At 41.8% G+C, this 18,162-nt stretch overlaps 1 protein-coding gene across 2 annotated transcripts in view; it reads left to right on the top strand.

The window, feature by feature from the left end:
* Positions 1-18,162, top strand: part of DOCK1 (dedicator of cytokinesis 1) — a 311,286-nt gene that overhangs the window by 98 nt on the left and 293,026 nt on the right. The window lies entirely within an intron of this gene.

The following is an 18,162-nucleotide window of genomic DNA, read 5'->3' as shown; positions in this document are numbered from 1 at the left end:
GCGGTGCTGGATCCTCGGTGGGAGCTGCGTGGGGTCGGTGGGAAGCGCTGCCCTGCGCCATGGTGATGCCCGCTGCCTCCTCACCTCCTGCCCCTCCTTGGGAGAGGGAGGATTTGGGGGCTACCGAGGGAAAAGGCTCTTGGGTTTCGCGGGGGGGGGGATTTTCATACAGATGAGGGGTTTCCCCTGTGCGCTGCTGTGCGGGGATCCATTTCGTACTCTGGTTCTTCCGTCCCTCTCAAACAGAGGGGGGATTGTTCTCTGCCGGTAGTTAAAACATCTCCGTTCTAATTAAACGGAACCAAACCCCCGTGGTTTGGGGCAATGTTGTGCCGAGAGGGCCCATCTTGATGTTGAGGATGTTGCGTTTTTGATCAAAAGCGGTCTTTAGGGGTTATGGAGAAGAAACCTTTATTGGCATGAGTGAGAGCATTTGTGTTGGGGAAGGAAATAATAAATCTGACTATTCAGTTTGGAAATACTAAGTTCAGTGTCCACCACGGTTCTTGGACTCTATTGGTTGTGAAGAACAACTTAGTTTTCATATGTAGCCACAGCTAAGCCTTGTATAAACAACGTGAGCAGGAAGAAGGGAGTTTCTGGGTCTAAGTAGAGCCCAAGTGAATTTTAGGAATTAATGTTAAATTCTCTGTGTATATCCCTAGAAAACGAGAGCATGACTTTTAAATTACTAGCAAATCCTATCTGTCCAGTTACACTGGGTGAGAGCTGTGAGTAATGTCAGCGCTGAGGATGCAGGACAAATAGAACAAAGCAGAAATGCTACAGATGGCAGATGCTCGTTAAGTTTTCCAAATACCTGCTTCGCGGTGTGGGATGGGTACTGTATTTCTGGAAGACAGTAATGACTAAACCATCACGTAGTATATACTAGTGTTAGAAATCAGTGATACTCGAAAGCAAGTTCCTCTTTTGCAGGAACTCATTCTGCTATTGTGGCGGAGGCAATTGCCCAGACCTGGCTTTCCAGGAGTTGATGTCTTGGAGGTGATTTTGAAAGGGTGAGAGAATAAGAAGTGTGGAATAAAGCGAGTATTTTAAAATATACTTTAAGTATATTTGGATATCCAGTGTGGGAAATTGTATGTGCAATAAGAGAACTAGACTTAAATGTAATTTAAGAAAAAAAAAAATTGTTTCACAGTTTCAAAAAGGACAAGATTGTGTGCTCAACTGGTGTTTTTTGTTTGTGTCCACTGCTCTGGAGAGGAGTTTGTCATGGTTTTATAATAGGTTTGTTTTTCTAGGATAGTTTGGTTTGGTTTTTTTTTTTAGTTTTGTTTTTTGTTTTTTTTTCTCCTCTCTTTAGCTGAGAGGGATGAACCTCAGCAAAATTAGGGTATTTCTCTGTTGAACTGCAGGGGTGTGAGAGTTGAAAGTCAATGTAGTGTTGCAAGGAGATAAAATCGGATTTAGAGCTAATTGAATGTTGCTACTCACTGGCCTGTGCTATGCTGTTAGATGCCGTTTTGGGAGGGATAGCTGCTTTTTGACGTTGCTGGGTTTCCTCTTGAGGATGATGAATATTCCGTTTGGTTACATGTGTTCTACACGTCTTTGTGTTGTTAAAAAAAGGTGCTTCTGTACACTGGAAGACTTGTGATGTTTTATTTTTTGCTGCTTATGAAACTTTCAGGTTGTGAAGAATTGATGTAGCAGTTACATAGTCCCAAACAGAAATGGAGAAGGCACTGTTAAGCTGAACATGCTAACATATGAATATTTTTCTTCGTAACTATTTGCCATGACCAGTCGTAGAGACTGACATTGGATTGGTATTGTCTGACGGTGAAACAGAAACACCTGCCTGTGCCCAAATAGGATTGTTAATTGAACTGCCATCTTAGTGACACGTATATGTAATATACTTAGCGTGTATGTTTCACTAAAGCAGAAATAACAAGAAGGTATCTATTGTTATGGATTATATTACTTATGTTGCAGTTGTGGGAGCTCAGAATTGTGTGTGTGTGTGTGTATATATATAAAGGTGTATATATAAAATATGCAAGTGTATATGTAATATATATACACTTTTTTTTTCCTCCTCTTGACTAGTGTGTGCCTGTGCACAGCTAAGCTTTCTTAACACCTCAAGTCCTGAAGATTTGCTGGCTGTGATGCAGTAGGAATAAATTATTGTGACATACCTATACTGAAACTGTGGTAGTTTACAGGTGTGTTAAGAAACGTTCCTCCTGCTCAACCCACTCCACCTTGCACGGTGGGGTTCGAAGATGATGCTGGATGTCCAGCATACGTGTAAACTAAACTTACTGCCTTAAAATGAGGAGTGCTGCCGCATAGTGCAGAGGCATTATCTCAGCAGGCAGTTGTGAGTGTGACTCAGCTCCGCTTCCTGAGAGAATTTAGGGCTCGGCGTGTGGGGCGGTTGGATGAGGAATGGGTGTGGATATAATGGGATAATACAGTTATAATATACGGGGAACCATCTGAAACAGGAAAACCATCAGCTTAATTGAAGTAGCTTTTCTCCTCTCCCAATGCTGTGTATCCTTCTCCTTCATCTCAGTGCCTAGCTCTGTATTTCATCTCTTGCCCCAAGCTGGTGGGGAGGCATGTTTTCGCATTGAGATGGCCATGTGGGTGTACGGCTTCCTCAGTAGGGACATTAGAGGCTTTCGGGGAGCCCCAGAGGCTGCTTATGTCTGCCGCATAGCCTTGGTGTCCCAAGCGGCTGCTGAGCGTGGCTGCTCAGTCTCGCATTTCCTACTTTGTGTGATGCAAAAATTGTAATTTTGGTGTTCTTCCTTATGCCAGTGGAGAGGAGATGTAATGAGCTGCTTTAGGAAGTCTGTGAGCCTGAATAGTGCTTCTGAGATAACATAAAGTGGCTCTAGTACCTTCCAAATCCTCTTGACTTCTACTTTTATTTGACCCTTTTCCTTTGGGCTTAAAACTGCAGTAGGAGGTAAAACCGGTGCTAGTATGGTTACTACAAATCTCATATTTAAAAAGCCTTTGTGTTCAAAAGTATGTGCAGTTATGGAGTAATTAGACCACCACTGTGATAGTTTAATCTGTTTGTTGATTTTTTTTTTTTCTTTTAATACATGGGGAAACAGACAAATAGTACCATGTGTGTCTGTGCGTGGTTGGATGTAGAAGGAGAACTTCCTGGCCAGAGGGCTTATGTTGCCTGAGATCCTGTTAATTTTCAGGATGCTGACTCTACTTTCCTCTGCTACTCCTAATGAGTCACTGGAAAACATGGATAGTTGTGCCCTTACCGTGATCGGTAAGCCAATGCGGGCTCTGCTGGGCAGGCAAGGTGCTCCTGGCTTTGGGCAGCTTCATAAATTCAAAGCCTTGGTGAAGAAAGGGCTGGATATCTGTATGGGGAGCTGCATTGAGTGTTACTACTTCACGACAGCATGTGATGCCTGGGTAGGTGCTTCCTCATGGCATGTATTAGGTCAAAGATAATGTATATGTCAAGGACACTAGCATTTTAAAAATAGTCTGTACTTCTGTGTATGTACAATTGTTGCGCTTCTATGGCACATGTAGGTGCGCTCAAGCTTTCCCTTAAGTGGACAGGGTGCTGCAAGTACCCGAGATGGTACCTGTGGTTCTCAGTCTTTAGCCAGTGTCATGCAAGCTGCTCAGATGCACTCCTTATGGTGTAGGGTGTGTGTCTCCATGTGCATTAGTCTAAAAAACAGCGACAACAACAAGCAAACAAAAAAAACCAACCCACAAACTAAACCAATTTTACTGTGAGCCACACCGGTTGGGAGTTCCTGTGTTTTTGCTTGTTACTGGTGAGTTTTTGTTGTGTGTCATGACAGGGCAAATAATAACTAGCCTGATTTTAGATGCTTTGAAACAGGATGCACTTTGGCCACATTTCAAAGTTAGGGTATTTTAGTGCCTCTCTGAGATGGGGATAGCTTTTCAAAAGGTATATAGAAGTATCTTCAAACCAGGTATGCAGAAATATATATATATATCTAGTACTAGGAGTGGGCTATAACGAGTTGGTGGACTGAGTGGTGATACAAAGGTCACGATATGCAAGTTTTGCAGCTGAGTTCTGCTCTTGTAAGGGGTGTTCGAAAGGGGGATAGGAATTTGGGAAGAGCAGTGCCACTGAAAGCACAGGAGCTCCTATGGCCAAGCACTACTACTTTGCTGCTTCTGCTCGAGGGAGGACTGCACTGGTTTAGGACAGATTTAAGGCTTTTGTGGAATCCTGGATTTACAGTCCATAGCTGCAATGAGTGGTGGTGGCACATGAAGACTCTTGTTTACTAAAAGAGTTCATGATCTTGTGCTTGCATATTCGTGCCTTAAAGTAGGGAAGAGAACTTTTTTAGGAAATTGAAAAAGATGCATCTTAGTGATGCATTTTAGGAATGCATCTTAAGAATTTTAGTGATGCTGTGTTGTGAGTAAGGTTTGGAGACATCTCGCAGGACAGGACAGTTACCTTTGTGCTGTTACTGAGAGCAAGACTGCGCTCTGGCAAGTCCCAAACTGATGGAGTAAAAATGCCCATGCAGTATTTGCTGATGTATTTATCAGTGTATTACGATTTGGAGAAAGCACATGCAGATTCAGTCTCCTAGAGACAACATACCCTGCTGTTCACCCGGATTAGAGTTTTATTTTGTGATATCTGACAATACCTTTTAATTTCCTGCTTGCTGAGGGGATGCATATCTGTAGTCCCTTGTCCCTGGCATCACGTGAAGCAGTGGTAAGGGACTGGTAGATGAAGTGTACCTCTTCCTAAATGAATGACCTTAATTTGACTGTGGGCATGTGCTTGAGTATGCTCAGTTTACTCAGCAGTCACTATTGCTCTCTGTCAATAAATGTTTGTTGCAAGCAACAGATTGGAGAGGGATAAAAATACCAGGTAAGTGGAACAAGTGTTGACTCCTGTTTGCTTTCGTCCAGGTCAGTGACAACACTACAAACCAGGATTGTTCCGAGAAATGATTCCTGTAGGGGTTTACCAGAAGTACTTTTTTATTTTTTTTCTCTCATAGAGCGCGTACTGACTTCCTATAGGCAGCTGGCTGCCTACGGGCGTGATACACAGCATTTATTTAACTCTGCAGAGTAAGTTTTTAGTCAGTTTAGGGATTTTTCAGCTGTTAAATAACACTTGTTCCTAGAAAATAAAAGGGGAGGGGGAATTTTCACAAGACAAGGATTTACATTTTACATCATATGTAAGTATGGAAGTGACAGTAGGACAAGGTCCTGATTTAAGGTTTTTGGTTTGGTATTGAGTCAGGGGAAAAACCATTTCTGAATTTCCACCTGAATTTCAGGTAGTACCTAGGTGGGTTTTACAGTTTTCCTCTTTGTCTGTCATTGCCAGACAGACAAATACTTGATTTAGCTGCACTAATACGATGTTAATTTTAGACTGTTTGCCATACTTGGCACACCTTTCTTTGTATTATAAATGCATTTTCCTTTCTGTGTAGGCAAAGCTTTCGGGGAAGGGGAAAGTAAACTGGATGCAACTTAAAAAGTCAAACCAATGTCTCCAGGAAGCCTTTCTGTCAGCTTGCAACTACAGGCATAAGTGTTGCAATAATTTTTCTTTGAAATATTTCTGTTTCTGGAGTCTGTCCAGTATTGGCTGTAGAGCATATGCAGGATACGCTTTGTCTAATCCTTTAGTAGTCCTTCAGGACTGAAATCAATACATCTTGTTAAATACCTGTAGATGTGTCCAACTTTAGATAAAGAGCTGAAAGCTGACTTATATTAATGAATTGAAGCTCAAATGAGGAACTAGTGCTAATCCAGTTTTAAAGTATTTACTCTTTTAAAGATGTCAGTCTTACCTCTTCTACCTGCTGCAGTTGTGAAACTTTCACAAAACCTTCTGTGGTGGCTAATCACCGTTTCTATGAAATACATGGGCTGTTCTTCTTCGTGGGCCTTCTTTGACAGGGAGATGGACCACTGAAAAGTTAGCTTTTTTTTTTTTTGTAAACATAAAAACATTTTTAATTCTGTTTTCTGGCCTGTGGTAGATCCCAAGGCTGTTCTGACAATAGCCATTTTCTCGATAATGCTTTAATGAATTCCTTAATGAGTTACTGGAATACTTTCCTCCTTTAGCTTGAGGGCAAAATCAAAATCATGCCCTATCTAAACGAAAAGAATGTTCAAAAAGAGATAATTCTTGTAATTCTGAAACTTTATCTACATTTTCAGGCTGTAGTTGTGAAAACATTTATATATTGTATTAGTTATCTTCCCATGTTTATGTAATTTGTGCATTAAATCTGATTTCTGATGTAAAGACTTGTAACACAAGAAGCAGCAGTTGCTGAATTTCAGTTTCATCAGCAAAACATGAAATATCTCTGGAAATATTTTTCCGCTCCATATAGCTTTGTAACTAAACTGAAATAATTACATTGAGAACTACTATGTGTAATCATGTATCCATATACATAACAAAACAAACGGATGAATAACTGAAGTAACTATTGGCCATGATACTTGAATTTTTTTTAATAATTTTTTTAGCACTGCTGCTTTATTTACGGTACTGTTTATATTATGTTAGTGCTAACCTTTTTATAACATGTTCTCAGAGGTTTGTGGTGGCTGATTTTACCAAAAGGTGTTGGAGTAGCAAAATGTCTTTCTGTTACCCAGTAGAAAATACCAGCAATTAAGTGATACAGGATTTGCTGTGTAATTTATGAACACAGATGGAAGTAAAAGTGTACATAATCAGTATATATGCTTGTAGGCACTTGGTTTCTGAAGGCCCTCTGTTCTGTACATCTCTACTATTGTAGTAGCTGTGTCACTTTCGTGTTTCTGCTACACAAATGAACCAATATCGAGGTTGAAAACCTGCTCAAGCAGCTCCCAAGCTGAGCTAGGTGCAGGGGTTTCGGGAGCACCCTGTAGTAAAGCAGGAGTCCCTGAGGAGTTCCATGTGTGGAGGGCATCGCTGGTGGCAACGTGGAGAATTGTCCTCCTCGTGGAGGAACCTCGTGGCTTGACGTGGTGAGTTCCTAACCGATGGCCAGCAGAGGTTCCTGGAAGCACAGCTCCTGAGCAGCTTTGAAAAATGTACAGCTGATAGTGCGGGTGGGTGCTCGGGATTTGGGAGAGGAGACGAACTGAGAAGTGCCTGAGAGCCTCTTCAAGCATCCAGATGCCTTTTGGTGTTTGTGTTTGCTCTGCCTGCCGCCTTCTTCTCTGAACAAAGCACGGAAGTACTGACATCACTCAATTTGAAGTTGAATGTAACAAAATAACATGTGTTTAGGGAACGTAGCTGAATAGCCTGTGGGTCCCAGGAGGAAGTAACCGATGCCGAGTTAATGACGCCGGACCGTACCCAAACCTAAGGTGCAAGGACCTTCAACTGTGCTGTGTTAGTAGAAGAGGGCTTTCCTAATTTCCATACGTGGAATAAAAAAAAGTAAAATAAAAAAAAGCCAGAAGAAATAAGATGGCAAACCCTGGAACTGGTGGTGCCTGTGGTCCCTGCATAAGACTAAAGGGAGTTGTTGGAAGGGGGCTGGGATACAGGATCATGGAAAGCTCCACTGTTACCTGTGTCTCCAGGGGCATACCTGCTTGCCTGCCTCCCAGCTGATGCTTTAGCCTTTAATGTCCTCCTAAGCTGGTCTGCAGGAAAAAATGCTGGCCCTAGGGAATGGTTCAGTGAATGTAGTTGGGTGCTTTTATTGAGGATTTGCTTCTGCTTCAGCATAGTGTGTGTATAGTATTTGTAGCGAAGGCTGCGTATCAGAAGTGAAGTGAAAGCAACTGGTAATGTAAAAAGTATTCCTGTAGTGGACCCTGAAACAGGAAATATCTCGGTGTTCAGCCAGATGGAAGTAGCTGATGATAATTTGACTTTCCAAGTCTTGATGCAGATTGGGAGCAATTTAAAAGGACGCTTGCTTTCAAAAAATCTGCTGTGCATATGACTTCAGTGAACAAATCATGACCCTGAATTGACTGCAGATTATCAAGGTGGTGATTTGGAATGTCCTATAAATGCTGTCCTCTAAAGGAGGGGTTGCACTGCAGTTTTAATGCCTAAGTAGAGATATGACTAAGTGTGTCACTTGGGTCAGGAGGGTTATAGATAAGGGCCTGTGGGAACCTTTCAAGTTGCTCTTGACTAAATATAAGGTTATTCTCCCCAAAATAAAAGCATATGATTAAAAACTAACATCAGGATGGCAAGAAGTGGAGTTTTTACTTCAATTATTGTTTTTTAAGTAATGGAAAGAGCTAAAAGAGGGTTTGTTTGTCGGCTTTTGTTTGACTTGCATGGACCTCCTGTTGGTCAGTGAATCTGAAGAAGGGACCAGCTGCAGGTGTGACCAACCCCATGCTTATTTCCTCCTTAACTGCTATGGAGACTGTTGTAGTACGGTCAGCTGTGATTCTCTCCGTCCTTGCTTCTGCCTTGCAATACAGCCTGAGTTTGAAAAGCTTGTCCTCTTGGTTTCTTTATTTTTTTCCTGCTGCTTTGGGGTTGCATGGGAGCATGTTAACATTTTCACTGTTTTGTATCAGAACATCTGTGGCTCATTCGTAGCTCAAATATATAGAAAATAATGCTTATACTTAAGCCTATAGTATGCTCTCTCTGATATGAGGTAATGGTGATGTTGCCCAGTGCCTCATCCACCTCCTGCTGTTGTACTGACTCTTGCCTGTTATTTTTTCTTAACACGACTGGTAGGTGTTTGTGTCTCCATCATCTATAGCCTTCCCGTTGCTTCTTTGAGCAAGAATCTTAGGTGGAGTAGACTTGAGAGACTTCCCCCCCCCCCATCTGGGGTTGGTGTGTCCTGTGTTGTTGTGGTTTTGGTTGGGGGTGGTTTTGTGTGTTGGTTTTTTTTTTTTTTTTTTTCCTTCCTTCTGTGGATTGATCTCTGAAGCTTCTGGTGTAAAGGTTAAGTGGTGTAACTAAAACAGTGGTTCTACTGATAGTGTTTTCTGTAAGATGGTTTAAAAAAAAGTGGTTTGTGGCTTTTTTTTTTTTTAGTTTAGCTTTGGAGGTATTTGGGCTTCCATTTCAAATCAGCATTACTCTGTAGAAGGTATGCCTTTGGCAGTATCTAACTTTGCCTCCTTCCTTGACAGCCTGTCAGAGCAATGCCTCTAGCTGTTGACAATCTGTCTTCCACCTCTGTGTCACTTTGATTAAGTCTGTTCTGCACTTTTTTTGTGTCTCTTCTGCTGCTGCTCGCTAACAGTTGGGCATAATGAAGACAACCTTTTTCTTGTGGACTTCCCAGGAGATGGGCAGCAGTATGCAGAGGAACAACTCAGAATTCCTCTAAGACTGGGACTTGCTCACAAACACAGCAGCTGGCACTGACTCCTTTTTAAAATTAATTTAGTGACATATGACAAAGCACTGGGAGGGATTGAAGCAGTAGATAAAGATCCCTTTCCCATAGTTTTCAGTTATTGAGCTCTTCTGATGAGAAAACAGTTCTTGCTCACAAGTTAAGTGGCTGGAGATGAGAACAGATATTTTTGTGGCGCAGCAGTATTTCTTAGGCAGTAGTTCCCATAGTGCGTGAGTCAAACGGGACGAAACAGCAACCCCAGACTTTTGATGGAAGGCCAAATATTCTTTTGGTATTTATTATATTACGCTTTGTTTACTTTTATTGGGTTTGTTCTTGAGTGTTTCACTGTAACTAAGAGTCTGAAAGGATTAAAAAAAGCATTAGATATTTATCTGGATAATACAGACATCTGCAGTTACATTAGATTGGATTGCTTTAATGCTAAGCATTACTGTCCTGGGCTGATCATCCAGGGCTGATAAGGTGCTGACAGATGAGGGAATTTTTTTTAGTGCTAATACAGAATACAGAATTGGCTAATACAGGCTTGCCTGCCGTAAGGTCTCTGTGTGTGTCTCAAATGCTGATTATGGGAACTGGACTTTGGACTCTGGTCTGATCTGGTCTCTCCTGCTGAATCACGCTACTGGGATGTTGATGCAGGTAGCACAAGTGCAAGTCTTAATGTGATTATAGCAAAGCCTTTGTTAAACCAGCACCACCTTGCAATCGTGCCTGCAACATCGATGGGGAGTTACTCATTTAATCAGCGTATGCTGCCCGCATAATGGAAAGAGCGTCCCATTAGCAAGGTTTTATTTGGGGAAAAAAACCCCCCTTTTTCAAGAAGCAAGTAAGTCTTTGGGGAGTGCCTAAAGTATCTCACTTCAAGCTCTGTGGCGTGGGAATTCTTATTCCTAAAAAATAAAGCAGTGGACTGGATATAGCTAGATAAGCACATTTTAATAAAGACTTGAGAGAATTACTCAGTTATGGTACTGTTTACATTTTTAGAAGTTTTGTGTGGGTTCAGCTTGTGTTTGATTTTTCTAGTTGAATGCATTCTTGAAATGATTTAGTAACAGATTTTTATCAATAACTTTTGCTGCAAAAGAGGCCTCTTATTTACTGAACTGTCATAACTGAGTGATGTAACTGGTTCAGATTTGTGCTTTAAATACAGAAAGTACAGTTTGGGCTTAATGTAACAGTTGCCGGTTTCTGCAGTTAGAGTGCACAAAGGTGAATGTGTTCTTGGCTGAACACTGGAAGATGTTTTAACGCTATTAGGGCTTAAATATCTAAAATATTGTGTAAGCTTTTACAGTCCAGGCGCGATACTATCTATAATGCAGCATGCTGATCTGGGAGCTGTTCTTACACCAAGATATAAACTCAAAGATTAAGAGTTCATGTATTATGTTTGTATAATAGTGTCTTCCATAACATTTACATAAGGAGTGTAGAAAATTCAAAATAGTTTTGCAGAGGGTAAATCGAATAATTGAATACCAGCTCAATTGTTGATAAGATGGGTAGGATAGTGATAGCATTGAGAAATGACTGAGTAAACTTAGTAAACAGTGAAATATTGGTGAACATTAGTGAAGCCTTGGGCTCTACCATTGTGTTTCCTTTCTTATTGCATCTGCACATCACAGGCGTTTCTGTTGTTACCTTTGCATGCAGCAACACAGTCTTGCTCTTGGGATACTAATGGACCAAGAAACATTTTTAAAGTTTACACTGCTTTTTTTCAGACCACTGACGGCTCCTAATTGAGAGGAGTAAGTTAGATTCCTACAGGAAAATGATACAAATACTGTCCCCTGCTCCACCCTTTCCAACACCCCTCTGTCCTCAGTGTGCAGGCTTTGGAATGGGATGAGAATGTACTAAAAATGAGCTGTTTTTCTGTACATGGGGACTTGAACTGAGTGTACAGTGCTCTAGCTATCATTAGTTTGGGTTTTTTTAATGGTTTTGTTTTGAGGTAGAGGCTCTGAAAGTGCTGAAATGAGTTGAATAATTAAGAAATAACCACTGGTTATTAGACTAATGGAGTATTTTTACAGTGGGGAAAACAAATGTTTTAAGGTGAAAGCGGCTGTGGAGGACAGATACGCTGTCTAGTTTAGCACAAACTTGTGCTGCCGGTCGGAGCTTACCAAATACAAACATTTGAGCAGATTTAGTATCTTCTGTGTTGCTTTGGAAGTCATTACAGGGAAGTGGTTCTCCTTAAGCCATTGTTTCCAATGGGCAGTGCTAGGACCAGCACTGGTCTGCTCCTGTAGCCAGGAGCTGGCTCTTGCCTTCTCTGTTGGCTGGTGCTACCCTGGGCTGCCAGCGTGCATGTGCTGTGTGCTAATGCTTTACTCTTCTCAGTGAATAGTTGGAACGATGCTGGGAAGATAACATGTGAAAAAGAAAGAATAGTTAAGATGCTTTTTTCTTATAGCACAGGTTAGCAAGTTGCTGCTGGGTTAGTGGCACCTTGAACACCCTACTAGCGTCAGTATACATGACCATCAGTGGTGTTTTTAAAATAACACTCTCTTCAGGTGATTATGCTTAGGAAGTAAGGTGTTATGGCCTTGAGCTATTCTGAATTAACAAGGGTGATTTTGAGGCTCAGAGGAATAAGGGTGGTAGTTACAGGGGTTGCCTTTGATGCATTTCAGTAGGCTGAGGGGTGCGCTAGCAATGGGGAACCAAATTGGTCAGTAGGACAGGACTCAACGGCTGCTGGCAGAAAGTTCTCATCTGGGAATTTCCCACATTCGTTTGTGGTGGATTATTGGGCTAGATCAACTTTAATTAGACTAGAAAGGGCTTTAGAATGATCAGATTAACTCGTGATGAAGTTAAGTGGTGTGACTATAGATTTAGGTTCTTGTTGCACAAAAAGATCTGGAGTTCAATGTCTGTAAGCAGAGCTTTTGGGTGTTCCTCTACTCTGGTTTTCCCCACTTCCCAGAAGTTTTTATATTTGATTTATGGAGAGAGTAAAATATGATGCTGGGTCTTTAAAGACTAGTAATACCATATCAGTTACATTTCCTTCTCCTTATTTCTTCCAGAATGAACATAAAAATTAGTATGGGTTCAAAGGATTCCATTTAGGTGGGAAACAAGGAGTTTGTACGGATACGAGCTCCCTCTGACAGCACTGTAAAGAAACTCCATTGCTAGTGAAGGGAGCTGATGACGAGAGACCGACTCGGCAGCCTGGAGCGAGCTGGACAGTGACTCTTTGTTAAGGCTAGCTGCCGAGCCAACTCTGTCACTCTTCTGAAAGCGGCACGAGGCATGTGATTTCTTACTGGTTTGGAGAAAAACAATTTTTCCCTGTTTTTGCAAAATGCCGCTCTTATCTTTTAATGTATTCAGTGCAGTTTGACTCGCTTCCATGGTTACGTTTTTCCATTAATTCTGGTGTAAGATACAACTTCAGGAAAAATATAATGTATTTCCAATTTCTGCAATAGCCTAGCTGTTGTGGAAAAGAGAAAGTGTTGGTGGATCAAACTGCGACTCTTGGGTAATTCTTCTCTCTGACTGTTACTTCTAAGAAAGCAAAACAAGTTCCTTGGGGATTATTTGACTCTGAAACTGTGCTCTTTTTCTGTAGTTCTTGCTGTTGGAGACAGCTTGAAGGACTAAGAGACAAAGTGATGGCAAGTAAAAATAAATTGAGTAAGGTTTGATGTGTAAAAAAGCGTAAAACTCCTTCTCCTCTGTTCCCCACTCCATAAGCTTTCCTGAGAAAGCAATGGAGGAATTTTGATTTTGTTTTCCCTTATAGAAATGCTGAGGAGGAAGAACAGTAGGAAATGTAAACTTTTTCCCATCACCCCATTTTCCCCTTGCTTTAGGCTTTTTGCTCTGCGTTCTCAGCTCTATATTGCAGTGAATAGTGTCTTGCAGCGGCCATTTTTTTGCTAACTATTTCCACAGTAGTATGATAGCAGTTTTATTGTGCTGAACTTGATTTTTATAGTCACTGAAATGACTATTAAAATATAACTGTGACATTAAGCTCACTGCTATAGAAATGCTTAGTAAAAAACACCATCTTTGCAAAATCATGTTCGGTGCAATAGAGACCTGCAATGGCAAGGGAAGAGCTTGAAGAAGCAGGGGACTGATGCATTAGGCATCTTCAGTTGGAGCTAACATGAGTGCAGCGTGGATCTTTTTAGTTAAAATCCTCATGCAGATATAACTGGTCTCCGTTCTTTCTGGCTTTTGTGTAGCAGCAGTGAAAAGCTGAAAAACGTGTTTTCACAAAGGTTGTGCTTCATCCCGTGAAGGATGAAGGTCCTGAGGAACTGGCTCATCCCCGTCTGTCATCCACGACCAGGCTTCTACCCAGCCTGTATAAGAAGTGCTGCTCCCAGTCACTTGGGAAGCTATATGCCCTACTTCAGCATCAGATTGGAAATGTGTGATTGAGCATTGGTGCCTGTGCTGACTTTGACCATAATTTGTGCTGGTTTAGCCTGGAGCAGTGGATTGGGAAGGACTTAAGGGTTTGCCTGCATTATGCACGTGACTCTAATATAGTCCCTTTCGTAAGCTGGTTTTAAGATTGAGCTTGTTGCATTTGGGGATGTTTTCACCTGCTTCTGTGTTTGGCAGGACAGCTTTGAACTGCACTGCTCTATTTGGGACGTTCTCCTAAGGCTGTAGTCGGTGGCGGCTGATGTTGATGCTTCGCCCTCCCGTGCTTGGTCACACGCTGCTGCCTTCGCTGCTCTGCCACTGCTGGTTTTCCCCGATTGCTCCAAGTTATTTACGGAGTCGTTGCAGAAAAAAGCACTGAGGTTTCTGAGCAATCTGAACTCCTCGGAACTGTTGGTGGAGGGACGAGGTGGGAGGGAAGGGGCAGGGACGTGCTGCTGGAGGCACATCAGCCAGGAGTGGGTGTGAGCTGCAGCGCTGCCAGCTTTGGTCACTTATCTCTTGGGGAACCTCTGTCTAATGATACGGCCTGACGCTGACTCACGACCATTTCATACACACTTGATCCTCTGCCAGCATTGACCGTAAGCTGAGCTAGTTCCTCCTCCCCTCCAGCGTTTAACTCTTTTTTTTCCTTCCTTCCTTCTCATGCCCAGCAGATACCTTGATGCGTTTTATGCGTAGCGATATTGAAGGTTTTGCAAATTTTGCAAAGACTTCAGGTAGAGGCTGTTTTGAATTTCAGTTAATTAAAAGCGCAGAAGTCCTTTCTTCAGATACACGATGGTAAGCGTAGTGTGTGCTCAGACACTGTCTTTGCCTTCTTTGAGAACGTTGCTTGTAGGCCCACCATAGCAAGAGCTGAGTTATCACTTCTCAGTGTCCCCCAGTGAAATGTAGGAAATTCAAGGGAGCATCAAAACTCACTTACTTTGTGATTCTGCGTTACCAGAAGACAGATGCCAAGACATCTGCCTCTAGATAATGTTTTCTGTTTGTCTAAATCAGCATCTTGCTTATTCTACAAAAGCCAGTGTTAAGAGCTCGGGGTGGTGTGATTCCTTCTTGCATACAATGTGTTTCAGTTAATGGACTTTTTAATATTAAAAATCGATTTGGATGTTCTTGATTGTGCTTCTTGTTAGCTATGCATTATGGCACATTGTTAATGCTGTTATAGTCAATGATATCTTTTTTTTTTTAACACTGGTTTCAGCTTTATACCCTCAGTACTTAGTGGTGAAGTACTCTGAATACAGATTAAGTAGCAAGAGGGAGGAGGGAGAAAGCTGTTAAAAGAGTGAGTTGGCATCTTACTTCATTAGCTCCCTAAAAAGAAAGTATCTGGCTGAAAAGGAGGGAGGAGGAAAAGCAAGAACCTGAACTTGGTTATTGGAAATCTTGCATAGGTCTAGAACTCTTTATTTGTTTTTTAATTAGTGCAGAAAGGACAAGTGTGCATCTTGTTCTGTCCTACTTGAGCTCTGCCTGCAGGATGCAGCAACGGGGTGGTTACACTTCTGCGAGGCAACATGACTGAAGTTTGGGGATTGCTCTGGATTTTTGAAGTTTCCTCAGCTTATTAATTCATGTTGGGTAGCGATAAGATACCAGATGTGTTGCAAAACATATTGCTCCCCTGTGTTGCCATCTGTTACAAAACCTGATGTGTCTAGTTATGTTTATAGAGGCCTGGGTGGCCCTTCGCTCTTTCTAAGCTGTGCTGAACGAACAGTCGGTGCCGCACCTGTGCTTAGCTTCTCCTCTAAATGCAGAATTTATTCCTGTGTACATTTACTAGTTCCCTCTTGAGCGTTTTGTCCTCGCTGTGGAAGAGGGAAGGCAGGCTGTCATCGCAGGGATTTCGGTTTGAGGCGTGCCAGAGTCCAGGTTCAGGATTCTCTCACCCTTGCCAGATGTCCTGTGTAGCTCGTGGAGGAGAGGCAGCGCTCCTGGGCTTGTGTGGGAATACAGTTTCCAGATCAACCAAGGTGTGTTTCAGGAATTTGCTGCTCATGTGGAGGAGGAGGGGGGGAAGGAATGGTCTCCCCTTATAAGGGAAAACAAGAATAAATCCTTACTATCCACTTAAACTTGCTGGATTTAGTCTGATCCTGCTGGAGGGATACCTGTGATAAAAGCCATGTTCGTGGATTTAATGAATAAGATCCAGTGCGTTACTGGGGGGGAGGAACCACAAGCTGTATTTTCTTCGTTAGCCTGGTGGGAACTGTTCAAGTCTAAGAGTTTCTTCAGGCTACTCTTCTTTTAGGAAATTCATCTTTTGTGAATGTTTGGATGACAGAATAACAAGAATATTGAGAGAACTGTGAACCAAGCTTGATGAGACCAGGAATGACAAAACACAAGGTGACTTCAGTAAGGCAGGAAGACCTACCCTTGGTTAATACACGCATGAAATAATAGTCTTTAACAAACCTTAGGTGCAACTCCTGACTTACACACTTCTTTTTAATTCTTCTTTCTCCATTAGCCTCAGCTGTAAAAATTGGAAACTTGTCTGGGTGAGTAACAGAGGACTAAGGAGTCTCCCTAATACTGAAAGCAACCACTTTCCTTTCAGAGAAAACAGGGGGGAAACCTCCATGTTTCTTTTATTTTTAACACTAGAGAATTTGCAAGAGACTTTGCTTTTACCTCTGCAGTTTCAGTCTGCTTTTATGGAAAAAGCATAAGTATGATTTTGGGATTTTTTTTTTAAAAGACAGTGTAGAATAAAGCTGATAATGTGTTAAATGTAGTTTGTTTTCTCTTAGGAGTGTGGAATGATTAATATAGCCTTTAATGCAAAGTAATTCCAAGGAATATTACTCTAACATTTTTATGGTATCCTAAGATATCTCAGCTTTCATGCAGTCAGGAGAAAAGCTTTTTCACTATATATTGAGGTTACTTTTGTTTGGCCCCTCCCCCCCCGTCACCTCTCTCTACTCTAATTCTACTGTTGCACTCCTCATTTTTCTAATGCGCGCAGATTAATGAGTGCAGTTCAGTAGAGGTGTTTGTTTTGCGTTCTTTAGCAGTAAATGGGTTTTTAGTGCAATTACTGTAATGCCCTATTCATTGTTCCTTTCTTTATCAACTCCTAGAGTTGAAAAAATTGCTCTTTCTATGCCCACACTAATCCTTTGCTTTTGGCACTTCAGTACTTTTGTGTAGATGTGCTTTGTGGTTGCGGTGGGAGGAGGAAGGGAGCAGGGAGAGCCTTTACCCAGAGAGTTGCTCGGCTGAAAGCACAGCCGATGAGGAAGCATATCTTTGGTGGTGCTGAAACCTTCTGTCCTGCAGCATGGGAATGAAACGTGGCTTCAGGATGGTTTTGTCACTGTGACTTCATGTTTTCTCTTTTGCCATCCTAGTTCTGCTTGTTACATCTCGGAGCTGAAACCCAAAGTTCATCGATAACGTTTGCTGGATGCTCCTCAGCCTTCATGTCAGCTATACCACCACGAGTAACTAATAGACATACTAAATCTGTATGCTGCTGGCCTTGTTCAACAGAGATCTCAAGAGCCACAACTGTTCTTTATGCATCAGCAGCACGTCCCCTAAAATTACTAGGTGCTTTCCCTGTCATAAACAGTTTTGGTTTACCTCAGTTTTTATAAGCAGGTTAGATATAAGACAGCACCTGAAACGGTCTGTTTGGAAGCTGGTGCAATTGTACCCATAATGTGGTTGTCAAGGAAGTATGGTCTATAGGTGTGATTTTGCAAATATAATAGGCTTCCCGCAGCTCTAGATTAAATCAGTCATAGTTAACGATGCTTAGAACTGGAAAATAAAGCTCTTTATTTCTTTGTCCACAACTTTGAGAAAATGTTATGGTCATTCCCTTCTGCAGGCTAACCTTATAACTAGAAAACATTGGTCAGATGCAGCTATCTGGGAGGGGCATATCTTGTGCCAGAGACATAAGAGAGCAACTGCCCCCTTTATCTTCTCAAGGGTCTTCTCGACCTAACTCCTGTATTCCTTCTGAAGAAAGGCAGCATGTTTGCAGCTCGGGAAGCAGCATCTTTCCTGAGCTCCGTTGACTTTGGTATCTCTTCTGCAATGTCTCTTAAGTTACCTCTACCACAGATGTATCCCTTAAGGAGAAAACACATTTTAAATAGCATTCTTCTAAATGATAAGGAATGAGAGTATTTGGTTGCAATAGAGAAGCTTAGCTGTGCCTCTTCAGTTGAAATTTATTAGGAAAAAAAATCAAATTAATCTGTGCATGGATGAAGAGCATCGGGATGCTGTATTACTGTTAACCATGAGGTTGACTTGCACTGGCTAGGTCTTAGTCATAAATCTTTTCATACTT

Source organism: Haliaeetus leucocephalus, unplaced genomic scaffold (genome assembly GCF_000737465.1).
Source record: "Haliaeetus leucocephalus isolate CR32 unplaced genomic scaffold, Haliaeetus_leucocephalus-4.0 Scaffold830, whole genome shotgun sequence".
NCBI classification, from domain to species: domain Eukaryota; kingdom Metazoa; phylum Chordata; class Aves; order Accipitriformes; family Accipitridae; genus Haliaeetus; species Haliaeetus leucocephalus.
Note: the sequence above shows the minus strand (reverse complement) of the source record. Positions and strands in the feature narration are given on the sequence as shown.